We start from the raw sequence: 16,176 nt of genomic DNA, 5'->3' as shown, positions 1-16,176 counted from the left end.
CAGCTTTTTGGAAACAGTTTTTTTCTCGCTATTGGAAAAAGGTGAATAATTCCTGTATCGTTTTCGATGCCTTTTTACACCGCGTCTACTTTATTTGATTTGAAAAATGAACTGCACATTATTTTAATAAGTAAACCAAATGTGTTGAATCAATTTTCTTCACAATAACAGATACAAACAATACATGCAATTGTATTAAAACCGCTCCCATTGATGAAAGAAGTTGGAAAATCAGCAATACGAATAGATTATAAAGGGGTGAGATTGACAAAAATCGGTTTTCAAATGGTTTGTTAGTGATAAGAAACAGCAATCGAAGGAAATGACTCTCTTCATTGCATGTTGTTAGCAAATATCAACCCATCATGTTTACTACAGGCTTCTACATAACGAAAACACAAAGTATAAACAAAATTAAATGAAACGACCTACCCGGTTCAATTATTTGCTCGGACAAGTATAGGGAAAAGCAAACGGGATTAAATGTATGTTGTATTCAATTATAATCTCGGGTTACTGACTGCTTTCTAAATTTTCTCCTGCCTCCTAGCTGAGTTGAGTTTTTTGTCTACTTAAGGATGGGTCAGATATATAAAAGGGAAATTGAAAGAACCTACTCTCCCCCCCCCTCCCCCCCCTCCCCACCCCTCCACCCATCCTTCCTTTCACCCGTACAAAGCACACGCAGATGGCAGGTCAATGTCAAAGAAGACCTTGTCCAATAGGCAAACCAAAAACATCAAATGGAGCTTCAGCATTGGTTGCGGATTCATTTAGCGCCAGCTCTCGGGCAGTGCTTGACCAGCATTAACCGGATTGGCGAACGAACCAAAAAATATTACAACAGTGGCCGGGCGTGGGTTAACGGTGCGGGTGAGGTAAGTATAAATATGGATTTGATCCCCGATTGCGAACTCGAAAGAGATTTGGCATCCAGCGTCCCAAGTTTCCCCCTTTGTCAGCAGAAATCGAACCATTTTGCGTGTTCCCATTTTACCATTCCCAGCCCAAGGATAAATGCCATGCTGTATTGACTGCCTTTAGCATCCTTGCTGCCCTTGCGGCTTTCCCGAACGAACGGGAAGGCTTTTTGTTCCCTTCCAACAACCGGTCAGATGTCACTCACCACGTTCCCCAGAGTTTATGTGTGTGTGTGTGGGTGTATTGGAGTTCGGGGTATGTGAAAGTGTTTCCGGGACTTTATCCAGTTTATCACGCTGCCTTTCGCTGCTTGCGTTCCGTTTATGGTGGCAGGCAAATTGCTCGTATAAACATGCATACATGCGTTTATTCCGCCGGCCATGAAGGGCAAAGAGAGAAAAAGCAACGAGAATACCCTTTGATCGCCAGGGGATTAAAACCGGAACCGAAGCCTACGAGCCCCGGTGGTTTCCTTGGTGGTGGAAGTCAGTGCGTGGGACCGTCGGGTCGTTTATTTATCATTGCTTTAACTTCAACCGTGAGTGTATGTGTGTTGGGTGGTGGGTGTGTGTATTGTGTCGCGTATAGATGCGTGTCCCAAATTTCCCATATTTTTATTTACCCGCGCCCCGTCCAATCGAGGGTATGTTTTATGTAACAATATAAAAATATTTAAATTCCTTACGAGGCATCTCTCTTGTGTAGGCAAACTAGGGTTCCAGCCTCCGGAAGAACCCGAACAACCGCGATCTAGTATCCAGGCGTTATTACATTTTGTATGCTTTTTATTCCTTCTATTTTTATTGTGCGTGTCTACGCACAAAAAGAACCGCTTAGAAACATCCGGTTTTCGTTGCTTAAGGCAGCTTGGCTGCGAGTGATGTCGACCGGATGTTAACCGATTGAATATCCTGCACCTTTCTTGGCAGGTCGCATCCGTAAAGATGGTCGCAGCGTACTCAAAGCCTGAGAGTTCTTTGGTTTACAAAAGTGGTTCCTCGTAGTTTCAAAGGATAAACAATTTATGATCTATTTATGTGTTGTGCTTTCAAAGGAAGGTTCAAAGGGGGACGCATACAATATGAAACTGACCTAGCTTGTCCTTCAAAGGCTACCCGACGACTCTAGAGGATTCTTTCGGCCAGGGTATTCCGTTCGGCACGTACATCCTCCAAATCCCTGGATAAATTCGTCACACAAACCCTCACAACTACCGACAGACGTAAGCGCAATCAAATGCGTAACCTCAAGCACCTGCTCCCTGCTAGTAGCTCATTTTTCTCGAAAGTTTTCGGGTTGCTTTGTCGGGAACCTGGAGTGTACGTAACGAGCGTAAACTAATACGTTTTGTGGAGCACAGGAAAACTCTAATTTATTTGTGCACAAGAGGGCCCAAGAGGGGGAAAACTGAAGCGTAGAAAACTTCAGCACCGTCGAGCATCGGTGCAGAAGAAAAACGGACCTCCCCTCCCTCCTGCCCCTCACTATCCCGCACGAGACCAACATGACCCACCCGAAACCTACCCAAACCTTTCCCCTCCATACACACACACACTCCCAGCGGGGCACACATTTTTCTTCGTTATCCGTTTTGGGTCCGTCCTTCGGGGGGTCGTTCAGGTTGTCCACAGCGTTGTTGTCGTTTGATCAGCTGCCAGCAAACATTTTGCCAACGCGTGGCGTCGCTGGTCGCCGTTGCCAACGTACACACCGCAGCAGCCCCGGCACACGGGCCGTGTTTGCATACATTCACGCCTGGGAGGGGATGGGAATGTTTCGGTGGCGTCTTCCACTCGGACCGTTCCATTTCCTTTTTGCGCTCCGTTGCTCCCTTTTCCGGGGCCTGCTGGGGCCCGCCCGAACGATTACAAGCGACCGTTCCGTTGCTGACCAAACGGGAAATGGCACTTCCGATGAGTTCCTCCACCGCCACCACCACTGTTGGGTAGCGAATACAATTTCAGGGAAAAGCCCTGGGTCACCCGATGGCGAGCGATCTTTGCATCGTCGGGAAAACTGGCAGGACAGCTCGGCCAAATTAACCCGGATCCCTTTCCACATCCTGCAGGTCTCTTACACCCTGGTCTAGTCCACAAGGGGTGTCCGTTTGATGCGAATGTCCATGGAAATGTAAATTGAAGCTCGAATTGATGTAATCGGCGCGGTGCCATTGGAAACGGGAAAGGACTTGGCAGGATGTGGGGATCAGAAAAAAAAGAAGAAAAAACACCCAAAATACACCCAGCAAAGGAAATCAAATTTTCAACTTATCATCAATTTGACCGTAGGTGACCCGTACGTACTTCCCGACGCTCGGGTCGGAAAATGGGTAAAATCCCAAATGAAGCCCCCCCAGCCAAAATCGCTGTCGTGGCTACACCATTTGTGAGCAGATGTACCTTAAAGGTATGCAATTGGTGAAACAAATGCCGTTGTGTGAACCGTTTGAATTGAAATCTCGTTAAATTAAAGATGATTATTATACTGGAAAGGATGTACAACATAAATTCCCTCATGCATAACTTGCATGAGTGTATGAAAATTCGGCTACGCCATCAACCTAGGGGTGCGGTATGAGGGGGGCCCACGGGCCCCCCTTATTTCACAAATCTATAACAAACTCCCTTTTTCGGTAGACCTAGCGCAGTCCGCTCGCTGCGCTCGCTGCGGGCGCGCCGCCGTTTCATACTCATTTTTTCACTCCGACTCATTGGTTTATGATGTCCATCTTGCTCAGTTTAACCGATTAGTTCAAATCATTACAGCTTCTAACGGAACATCAACGGTTCAAATATTCAAACTGAATCGATGTGCCACCTATTGCATAACTTTCAGGCGCAAACGTGGAAAAAATGACGACGATGCGGCGTCGGGGGGGCTTCATTTGGGATTTTACCGGAAAATGTTTTCGAAACACTTTGCCAATCATTCGTTCGGCGTTCGGGTGCAATTTGGAATCCCAATCCCCTGGACCTTTCGGGCCGGGGTAGGATTAATTTAAAAGGGCTTTCTTCGATTCCGTCCAAATCCATTCATCCCCACCACCACACCACCATTTGTGACGTCAAACCATTTTTTTCCCCCCTTCTACAATTCACAACCGAACTAGGGACACAAGTTAGTGCGAATGAGTGCCGGAGGTAAAAAAAAAAAAACGAAATATCCCCCCGACTTTCGGAGCATTCCGCTTTGGATTTAATTCTGTTTGCGATACGGATCTTTTGGCCGGGTTAGCCTTTCCCTTCATTCGAAATTTCCAAACAGTTTGATTGGACGAACCGGCGTGTGATATTGACAGAGGAGATGGCAACCGTAACCGGGCGCTGGGTGATTTTCCCCGCCGCCTCACCTTACGCAAGACGGCATGGCGGTATTTAGCAGTACCCGGAAAAAAGGGGACTTCGAGATGGGTTTTGTAGTGACAACACCGACCGGGATAACTGACCGTCCTCGGTGCTCGGGAGTGTGACTCTAGCAAACGAATTAAAACGAGATTATACATCGTTTTAGGCTTGATTCGAATCATCTCGGTTGGTTTAGCGCCGGGGTTGGGTATATTACGAGAATCGATTGTGTTTGTTTTTTGCATTAAAAGTGTAGTGAAACAGTTGACGTGGAAAAATTAAATCTACCTATGAAACGAGCTTTCCGTGATATTGTTGAACTGATTCATTCCGCATCATTAAAGAACGCTCTATGGTATTTTATTCCTTCGTAAGAATTTTTATTATATGAAAAATAATGAATTGAGCTTAGCTTGGAAAAAGTTCTGTATGCACGGGACGAATTAAAACAATGAATCAAATTTGCTACGAACCGGATAGAAAGCATAGAAATTCTTGGAGTACATAATTGGTATATTTATGTAATGACAAATAGTTATTTTTCCCGAGGAGAATATCATCTCTTCCCCATATGTAGTAATATTAATTTATTTTATTTTGACCCCATCGAGCTACTGGCCGTGTCAGCATGCGGGACACATCCGGTCCACTTGCAGTAATTGTAAACTTTCGTTGTTGGGTTAATGTTTTGCTTCCCTTCGTACACAAACACAAACACACATTAAACTCGTCCGTCACAACGGAAGCTTGTTATTTTGCGTTTAAGCCGACATCAAAAATTCATTATTCGCCTGTGGTTTTTCCCTCTGGCGGGCAGGGTAAAATTTCCCGTCTCTTCTCTAATCCCGTTACGATTGAAGCCGTCCTATTATGGGGAAGGAGGGAAGAAGCACAGCATCGTAAAGGGCAGTGGTTGCTGTAGTGTTGTCTCATGATCACGACGAACCTGCTCGTTTGGTGGTTTTTTACTATGTTTATTCCATTCCATTCACCTACGGGCATTTCTGCAGGCGAAAGAGAAAACATCAAAACGTTGGCCGCTCCCCACCTGGCCAATGCAGTGATGTATATCACATTTTTCACCGGACGAACCGCAATTTACGAAATATTTCTATAAAATACCGCGCGAGTTCTGGTGAAGAGAGCGTGCAAAACATCGCCACCGGATTGGACGGAGTGTTGGAAAACTATCCACTTGCGTGATGGGTAGGGATGAAGGGGTTGGGAGAAGCGAGTGGATAGAATTTCGCTGCCGTTTGTTACCTCCGGAACCACTCCCGAGTGTCCTAGTCGCTACTGGTATGCCGTTAAAAGGAGCAAAAACCCGACAGCACATACCGCAGATGGGACGCCGCGGGTTGCCTAGGAGCCGGGAACCAAGGAAACTATGCCCCTCGTGGGTACTGGAGGGGTCCGCTGCTTATATATTATTCAATATTAGTTTTTAAAACACATCCCACCGGCCGTCCTCGCTAAAGCGAGGTGCTTTTATGAGGTGCTTCGCACGGTCGGTGTGTGTGTGTTTCTCGTTGGTACGTTCCATTCTTTTACGCCCGAGCTCATATGCCAGCAGCAAGCGCACCGAAATGAGCACAAAGAACGTTCTTTTTGCGTATGCGGACGTCCTTCCACACTTGGTGCTGTGTTACCTGTCGTTTTCAAAAATTCCTCAACCCATTTGGCAACACCGATTTTCCCGTCTGTTCGTGTGAGTATACCTAGGGATGGTCCTCTCCGAGGCCAATTCCCAACCGGTTTCGCTGCGTCTCGTGCACATAAATCATAGACCGAGAAGGGAAGGAGATTACTTCGACATTCTTACGACCATCGGATGACCGTACTGAAAAAGGACCCCCGCTCCAAATGCCAGGGCTGTGGGAGCTTGTGCTCGAGAGCTCGAGAAGTTTACCGACGTGCTCCAAGGTTCCGACATTCGATTTGTAGCAAATCGCATAGCCAGCAACCCGAACGAAAGCAACCCCAACAGACGCGGTATGTAATCTCCGAAAGGGATTCCCCTAGTACCCTTCAATTACTTGCTTATCGGTGGCTTTTATCTTTGCTGGCGGCGTCGGTTTTTTGGGTAGACGAAAAATTAGCTTCTCGTATGGTTAGCTAAATGCTGATTACACGTCTTGTAGCTGATTACCTGTACGGTAGGACAATTGCAGACATGCGTCGGAGGATTCCAAGTAAGATAACATAATTTATAGCCTTGTATTAGTTAGGACTGATACAGTTTTAGTGAGTTTTGTTAGTTTCTTCTCACTTAACGCAGACTTCGGTTGGATGATAAAGTCATTATATATTTTTCATATTTTTTAAGATGTCAAGTTTCCCAGTAAAATTTGTAGAAAATATATTAAAATTTATGAAATATTAATGCTTTTGGCAAAAACTAATCAAGATTGCTTAAAAGTACACGATAACCACTTGAACACAACGTAATATTTTGGACAGTAATTCAATCAGGATTTTATTAGAATTTTGAGTAATTAAAATTAACTAAAGTTTATTGTTATTTTATGCTTTGACAATTTTTATTCTGCAAAACGATTCTAAGAAATCCAAGATGAAAACCCTGTTCTTTTAATTAAACGCTTTGAACTCTTTCGTTTTCAATGTTTGTATTTGGTAGAGTGTTCTGGTGTTCAATGTTTCCTACACTTTACAATTGTTTATTTGAAAACCCTTTCCTTTAACATCCTGATGTTCAAATCAATGGTTGCTGAGGCTATCTCGAAATAGTTCACATCCCTTACCTTTTCGTCGGTGCGACACCTTTTGCTAGATTTCCCAAGCTTACCTACGGTTCGGATTACTGCATCGAATTTCACTAATCAAATCGTCATACGGCTGGTTCCAATTCCAAAAGCCAATGCCTCCCCGGGTTGAGCATGAAACTTTATCTTATTATCGACTCGTGCAGTTTCTCCCCTTGGACCGGGAGTCCTTCTGTCAGCATCCTTCCCCGTTGCTCCGGAAGCAACGGACGGCAGCAGTGCATCGTTGTAAGCCAATGCTGCTGCAATTAATTTTCTCGGCTTCACTCTTTCCGAGTCGAGCCACCCGGAAGGCCCGGCTCGGCACCAACGGTCCGTGCAGTTCCGGTGCACCGGGGCCAGCCTTCAAGTTTGCCTTCCTTTTGCGGCGGTACAGTATGCTCACGGCTCGTTGTGACACTCTTAGCACGGTGGGTGTTGCTGAGCCATAAATTCAGACATAACAATTAATGTTACTCAGACCCGGTGTGCCGAAGTCATTCTACCCCAGCACGAACGATTGGAGAGGCAAGCTGGGCAAGGTGGGAAAGGGGGGGGGGGGGGGGGGGGAGAAGGAATAACAATCCTAGAACCGGGCCTCGAACGAGCACCCGGAAGTATCCAACATGTTCTGTTCCAACAACCGGTGCACCAGCGTCCTCGGGTGTGGGGCGAGTTTCTTCCTCCGGAAGCCATTTGTAGCGCACGGAACATTATCTGCAAGAATCAATAACGGACCAGGCCTTTACAATAGACCAAGCCCTCCACCACGACCACCACCAATACCATCCTACAATCATGACGATCGTCATTATTATGGCCATCATCACCATCGGCTTTAACGATCATCGTGAAGTTGCTGAAAGAGCAGGAGGAAATTGAATGTAAGTTTGTGGGACACGAGCACGAGCAAAACTACGCTCCGTCGAAGTAGGTTTCCCTCGAAGTTTTCCTTCCACGGACCAGCACCTCCGACCCTCCACCAACGTTGCCCATCATAAGTACATGCCCCGCAGGCGCTCAAACTTAGTGAGAAGAAGAAGAATGGACTGTTGGGGGAGAAAAAGAAAGTAGTCCACCAGCACAGACACTACTTTCGCCATCGATGGCACCGATTGGCAGAGATTAAATCGTCCGATTCGTGCGTTCGATCGGAAAACGTGTTCCAATTTGTACTTTGGCGTTGGGCTCGGTGGATACCAAAATAAATGTTACCTTTTTCCGTCGGATGTGTTTTCCCCCGGCTGGCAGGGTATTATTTTTCTTCACAAGATTCCCGCTATACTGTACGTGTGCCTGTGTGTGTGTGAGAGGGATTTTTCTAACGTTGGCCTAAGGTTGAAACAATTTTCCACTTCATCGAAATAATGTCCGTTGCCTCGGTTGTTCTGGACCAATTTTCTTTTCCCCAAGGGCCTCACCGTCAAAACCCGGCCTCGGTCATCCATCCATCCGCAAAGGCCCTAGAAATCGGTGGTGATCGGCTTTCCACACTCACCCTGGGGGACTCTTGCACGCCCCACCCCCAATGGTGGTTGTCTTTTATTCGGTTTTTTTGCTCCTTTCTGTTCAGTTTTAAAATTCGGTCACCCATTGCTGTGTTCATCGGCCGTGCTGGACTATTTATCGGTGGGATACGCTAATGGTGTCAAAGTGTCACTGGTTTGCGTATCGTAGACACGTCCCGTTAAATGGTTCCAGCATGCAAATGGAGCGATTTGTGACATATAAGCGAGGGGAATCGATCGTTTTAGCGTGTTTGTGAAAACATTTTTCTAGTTGCTCAATTTGTTTAAAACGAAAACAAAGCATATTTTTGCATATCACTTTTCAAAACTTAATTTTTAGGCATTTATTTTCGTTTAGAAAAATAATAATTTTAAATTCGACAAATTTTAAATAACATTATTCAACTCATATCTACGTGTTTGGGTTTTTCTCCTACCAGTTCTCTTTACACCATCAGTAACAAGTATATTTAAATTTGTTCCTTTACATCGCTTCACACTTTCTGTATCGTTAATTTTGTCTGGTTTCTTTACCTCAGGTAATTAGAAAACAAACAATGAACCACACCGAGTGTCACATTGCTAGTCAAAGCTGTTCTCTAGATGAAACTTTCTAACCTTCCAAAAGGTGATTGCGTCGAACGTATGTATCCCAGCAACTTCGTGTCTGTGTGCGTACCAAAAAGGCGCCGGCGTTCGCTTATTAGCATAATTATCAACTCACAAAAATGTGATCATTTCGCCATGGGAAAACATTCGCACAACATGTTTTTTGCCCCCGTCTTGGCCAAGCGATATTCACGAAGAGTCAAAAAACATTGCCATCCTTCGTTCCATCGGGTGTTTTTTGCATCGTCGAAGGCTCTTGGAGGCGGCAAATGTAGATATGACCGCCATGGCGTGTAGAAAGGATCGACAATAAGGCTCATTTTTGAAGCTACAATCGAGAGGATTACGGTTAGGTTGTGCAACTGTTTTGAATGTTAATGAAATCGAGTAACGCAAGCGCCGTTGACAAACTCTAGAAGCCAATCGGGGTGCTGAAGTAAACTTTGTTGTCCATTGACAGTTACACGTTTTTACAACGATTTTCAGAGGTAGAGTCAACTGATCTTAAGGGTCCTTATTAAGTTGTTAAAAAACTAAGATTCTTAGCGTGAAATTAGATATTTTAGAGAAAATAGAGCATTCTTTGGTTTTCAATTATTTTGAAATATTTTCCATTTTGGTTTGTATAATTTTTCTTGCGCACATTCTCAAGTTTGTCATATTGTGCAGCAAAAAATGGGGAAAATGGGGCAAAATCTGTATTAAGTTTCATTAAAGTCCATGTAAAAGATACCGATAAGATATTTACAACATTGCTCAATAACTAACGTAATTTGACGCACCGATCCATTGGTGTTAATTGTGTGAACCTTGGCAGACACCAAGCTGGCGCAAACCAACACGAAAGCTATCTAATTAATTGTAATCAACCTCAAAGCCCATCAGTGCCTTATCGTTTGGACGATCAGAAGATTTTGAAATAGGCCAGATTTAATTAGACAGGAAGGCGAAACGTTCGGGGGAAAAGCTCAAGGAATATCGGCGTAGTGCTTTCAGAAAAGGACTAAAACGACTCAACGGCTGGGGCTAAGCGCGGGGTGAGTTCAAAAGTTTCCTTATCCGCAGTTTCCCTTTCGGCCATGGGTGGCATAAATAAAGATGGTATAAAAAAAAAGTCAAAGGCCACCGCCATAATGCTCTTGAAAATGGTGGCAAAGTGTGGGTTAAAAAATTATGTCCACCGTTTGGTCAGGGTGGTGTTCCCTTGGCTGATGTGGGTGTTTCGTGTGTTTCAATTTTTTTTGTCGCTCTGTCCCTTCCTGCCCCAAAAAGTAGTTACCGAAAACCGAGTCCAGTTCCGGTCGGCATGGAATTGGCATGGAGACTACCGCAGCGGACCGGAGCGGCCGAAAGCATTCGATGGCGGACGGCCTTAGCGTTGAGTAAAGTTTTCATTTTCGTTGAAAATGGGAAAAAGTTGTACCGTACGATTACATTTTTGTTTCTGTTTTCGTCACCAGAGGAGTAGGGCCTTATGAGTGGAGCATGTATTTTTTCTCCCTAGTTTTGTCTTTGCTCACCCGTTATCCAAACGTTCAGGGACTATTCTTCAAAGCGCTTCTCAGCTATGGTTAGGTGTTTAGAGAGTTTTTTCTATATAGTTTATTTTTTCCTCTCTAAAGCGAGAACTTTCACTACCAACCTTGCGGGACTTTGCCCCTCGCCATGTCATACGGATTTTGGGGATTAAAACGTAGTTGCGCTTCCGGTGTAGTTTCCTGGGTCTAACTATTTGTGCGCGTTGCTTTGCTGTTTCCTGCCGTGCCTTCCTTGCTCTCCCTCGCTTAGATCGTGCCAAGTTTTATAATTTTCCCCCGCGCAGAAAAACCGAAAATAAAAGAGAACCAGAGTGTGCCGAGCGTGGACAGGAAGGGCGGGATACAAAAAGGAATAAACGCTACGTCCGGCATGATTATGATGCATCGGTTTTTGGGGCGCGCTGGTGCTCGTGTTCCGGTCAACTATGGCTGTGCGCCTTTTATGGAGGGTGTACGTACGACGTGTATGAACTATGTTTATTAGTTTCGGGTTTGGCCACCACTCGGGGCTGGCCGGCGGCTTCTCCAGCGGAATGGAAAGGATGGCATGGTTAAACAAAAAGCAAAAAAAAAAACACAATAAAAAATATATACTTGCGGCAAACATACGACCCGGAGGCTTCGAAAGCCGGGCCCAAAGTTCCGGAACGATTGCCATGCGAAAACCGGAGGAAAAAGTTTCGGTATGCTCAGGTCCGATCATGTTTCTTGTGCGATTTACGACATGAGAGTCCCGATAAATGGTAGCCGTCGGGGAGTTGGACGAGAAGCGGGGTGGGAGGCAAATAAATTTGTGGTAAACCCTGGAATCGATTTTTGGTAATTGAATGTTTGATGGTTAGTGTGTAATACGATTTAAAGTTGAAAGTATACTACAGTTTTTCCACAAAAAATTAAAGTTAATTTTATGTTTTACTGTATTTTACTTTGATGAGCTTTCAATCACAACGCATTATGTCCTGCTTGGTACAAGTAATTAATGATTGAAAACTGTTTCTATTGATACTAAAATTTTAGTACAACGTATCTTAGGATGACAGTTGTCTTTTTTAGGAGCTTAACAGGAATACTTGTTATACAATGAATCGCTAAATTAATAATTGTTTGATAGTAGAAACATTTAGTGAACGCCCGTTTTTTCAAGCGAAACCCTAAATTAACGCAGAATTGACTAGAAGGTTTTCATTTTAAATAATCATCATTTTGAAAAGTAAGCAAATTACTCATAAATACGGCCAACAATAATTTCTTTGCAGAGTTAGTCGAACAAAATATTTGAAAATGTCTCCCTTAATTTTGCACCATCCCGAACTCGCAGGGTTATTCAAAGTGCGATGTTCCGCTTGATCAATCAACGGGATTATTCTCCCAGAAGTCCCACAGGCTGTTCGGTGTGTATCATTTCTGCAACATGATAGTCTCGAAACAGGTCCATATCCGCCGGGTGCCGGGCGTACGCTTGGCTGCACTCGTAAAATGTTGTACATCTCGGGCACGGGCCCGAAGATGCTGATTAGGAGCGTCAGCTCTTTCCGGAAGGGGAAGCGGAGCGCAAGTTGGCAAGCCGGAACATGGTTCGCTGTCGCAGGGCCTGCAGCTGGGCTGCCTGTCATTAGCCGGAAGCTTATGTTTGCTTGACCTCATTAAACTAATTGATTCCGAGCAGTCGGAGGGGCGGAGTGCGGGCTCGGGGTTGATGGCGGCTGGCGAACATGGTCCGGAAGGGCAGGAGACCGTTTGCCTCCCGCTGCGCGGAATCGGGTCGCACCCGAAATTTGATGTGACGTTTCGGGATGGGTGGTGACCATAACCGGAGTGTCGTCTGGTCTCAGTCATACTTCCAATTAATTTAGCAACAATATTGCCTGACTCCGGCGTCGAATCTGGTATTTATTCAAGCGCGGCCCACGTGCGCCCGAAAGATGGTGTGAAAACATTCGCCGAAGATAACGTTCCACTCGCTGGGATTATTGGCACCGGCGTACTAATGCAGTTAGTCTAAGCTTTTCCCTTACCTCTCGTTCGTGCGTGGTTTATCGACATGAGAAATGGTTTGGAAGTGAGTTTAAACACATCCACAAAAGCAGTTAATCGTGTTGTTTAGACGGGAAGTTTGGGGGGGTTATGGATGGGGTGGAAAAATAAAACATCCATACTGCCTGGCACTTGGGATGTACATTCCACCGACCCTCCCACCCACCTCCCTCCTCGAGTCCTGGTGAAGCCACCCAAAGATGGAACACTCGCTGAAATGAGGGTGACAATTTCCATTTATCATTCGCCGTTGACGAATTTATCATTGCGCCAAAGGATGGCCAGCCTCGGCGCTAGGAGGTTCAAGTACCAAGATGACATGTGGTAAAGCGAGAACCCTGGGGTGGTACAGGTACGTGTGTGTGTGTGTAGCTGTGTGGAAAATGCTGAGGCAAATGAACAATGTAATAAATTGTAACGAAATCCACTTAATAACCGTCATGTTCACGCACCAGGCAGACGCACGAAAACGTATGCGTCAGAACCGGTTCGAGCTGTCAATAAAGCTGCCGTTACATTCACCACCTCGTGCATGACTACCAACAGCAACGCCCAATGACAAATACTCCCATCATTGCCCGCCCCGAGCCAACATCGGGGGGCGAAAACGCTGTGTTTGCCAGTGTGCCGTCGATGCCACCTCTGTAAACGTGCCTCGGAATTAGCTTGCCGCCATTACAAACTCGTGCTCCAGAATCGCGGATCGTGAGGGGGGAGGACTGTTTACGACGGCATTTTCACCGAAAGTACAAAGTCGCCTATTTAAGCTGCGATTGTTTGAACATATCTATCGATAGTAATCCACAGTGTACATACTCGTGTTCCTCTTCTCGCGTGCTTGGTCGATATTTGTGCCCATGCTTTGCGCGAAAAGTACCCGCGAACGGCATCGCGCAGCACGCGATCACATAATAGAGCAATTCACCATTCACCAACACCAAGCGCTTCAGAATGTGCTCGAGAGGCCGCGCCACTCCTAAGGCTAACGAAACGTCGCCATTCGTCCCCATTTCCATTTCCCGATCGGACACCAAGTCCTACCTTTTGGCGGTCGCTTATCGCTCGCTCGGAAAGTCGCGCTCGAAAGCGGCGCGGTAAATAAATCATCCTCCCACGAACAGCCCTGTCCTGCCGATTTCCTGCGACAGACAAACAAACAGAAAAAGTACCCCCCAAAGCTACATAGAAAAAACTTAGAAGACAACTATGCAACCGTCCCGGGCCAAGAAACGAAGCGTTGATTAATGTCCTTTTCCTCGCGCTGCATCTCTCAAATATGACCGTAACGAGTTTTCAATAGCCTCAACTAAATTGACCGTTTAATCGCGGATTGGGTTTCGATTCCGGGTGAAGGATTTATTGCACGGATCAGCGTCAAGCAATGGTGCACCCGTTTTCGAGATAAGGATGCGTTTTGAAATTGCCATTTCCTCTGCTGTCCTAGTTTCAAAGGGTTCCGATTCGATTTGGATTGAGGATGAGTGGTTTTGTTTTTTTTTTTTTTGAAGGATTGATGATTTTATCTAAGCACAACATCTTTCTCTCTTTTCCACCGACACATTTACGGAATGCTTACAGCTGGAAACCTCTATTTTCTTTGGTGCGAATCATTTTAGCTATCCGTGCTACGTTTTTATATCTCTGCTCTTATATCACTTTTCCATTTGATAACACAATGTATTACGAACGGAAGGTAAGAAATAAATAAAATGCTATTTTCATAAATCTGAAACAACAACGACCTTATCCATCAAAGGTAACCTAACACGTACGTCGAGGTACAGCTTTGATGTTGCCGTCACAAGATTCCTTGAAAACGATGGCAATGACGTCACGCAGCGGTATCGTAACATGACCGAAATGTAATATCGTCTAGCCGTCGGTGCGAAAGGTAATGAAATCCGCAGAAAAGAACAAAAGATGCTTTTGGGCGTTTACGAAACAGCATGAATTATTAGCTGATCGGACAGAAATAGAATGTCGGGGACAATGATTGGTGTACGATAATTACCACAAATGACATAATTTCGATTGATTGCTTCGAGGAAATCGTGGGACCAAAAATTAGCCAAAGCAGTGATGTTAATACAAATACAAGCGAATAATTAAATAACAACCAACTCGGATTTGATCCTTGGTCAGCAGAACCGTTGAAACAATGTAAGTGTGTATGACCATTTCCTCTCGACTTCCTGCACAGCTCATGGTTCAGCAGAATGTGCACAATTTGTCGAGGCTCTAGTGGAACAAATGCTAGTGGGACTTAAAGAGCTCGACCGAAGGAAAGTAAAGCTTTGGGCCGAGTTTTGGGACAAAAAGAACAGTCACTACCCAATTCCGGAAGCCGACCATTTCTCCTAAAGGAAGCAATAGATGCACGTGCAGGCGAGGTATGGGGGGCAGAAATGTCAGCATGCCAACGAGGGGCGCACCAACATGGCGTACGCTCGGTATACGCTGAGTCATTCACGAAATCTTCACCGAATCGGATTCCTTCCGAGCCTCTCGTTCCCGCAAGCGGAAACGATAACAAATGGTACGTCTTAGCCGTTTGGTTGCCTTTTGCATTCGATATTCTGGAACAGCTTTCAGGACTGTTGGTTTGTACCGATTGCGATTTCCAACGATGGAATGTGTGTTGTGCGATTTTCCCGCCCTCACCCACCCAAGGTGAAGCCGTAAGGGTGTTCTCGTCGAAGGAAAAGTGTGCGGCCAAAAAACGGTCCGGGTTTCACGAGCCCGAGGAAAAAACGGCGTCGACTGCCTCATGCAATGTTTGCCTTCGTCGTCAGCTTCATCAGCGCAATCGACTGGCTCGGTTGCCGACTTGTGACGGTGCACTTTCACTCCGGCAGCTTCCGGCGGCAGCCGATGAAGTGTACGGCATTAATTTAGCTCAAGAACCTTTCCCGCCATCAAGCCGTCCGACCGATCCATCCATCATTCCTTGAATCGATCGCACTAAATCGCAGCCCAGACGAAACACATCCAATCCTACTTTCTTTCCCCCTCCCAGCACGCGTGCTTTCGTGGGCGTCCGTCTCCGTGTGCCATTCCGAGAAGCGACGTGATTGACTTCTTGTAGGTTCCTTGTGTTTCGGGCGCCTTTTTTTTTTGTCGCTACGAGCTGCCCGAGCTGGCTTCAAATTTTCGCTGGCGTAAAGTTGCTGAAGAAATTTAAGGCCTCCCGGTGGCACTTTTAACACACAGCACAGCGACAAGCACTTACTCTACGCTCTCCGTACGTGTGTTGCTTCTAATTGGACTGCTTTTTTAATTTGATTTCCGTTCGTTCGGAATATTAATGACACGACAAGTGAACATAAACCAATCACCTAGTGCCGAACCAGAGGCAGAGGCAGAAAACCATGCGAATCGGTACTTGCCAGACGTTTGAAAGGCACGAAGGAAAATGCTGAACCAAAGCGAAAGCAGAGATGATCGATTTTGATGCCAGTTG

The sequence above is a fragment of the Anopheles ziemanni genome, chromosome 2, assembly GCF_943734765.1.
Source record: "Anopheles ziemanni chromosome 2, idAnoZiCoDA_A2_x.2, whole genome shotgun sequence".
Classification (NCBI taxonomy): domain Eukaryota; kingdom Metazoa; phylum Arthropoda; class Insecta; order Diptera; family Culicidae; genus Anopheles; species Anopheles ziemanni.
This window is presented reverse-complemented; position numbering follows the sequence as displayed.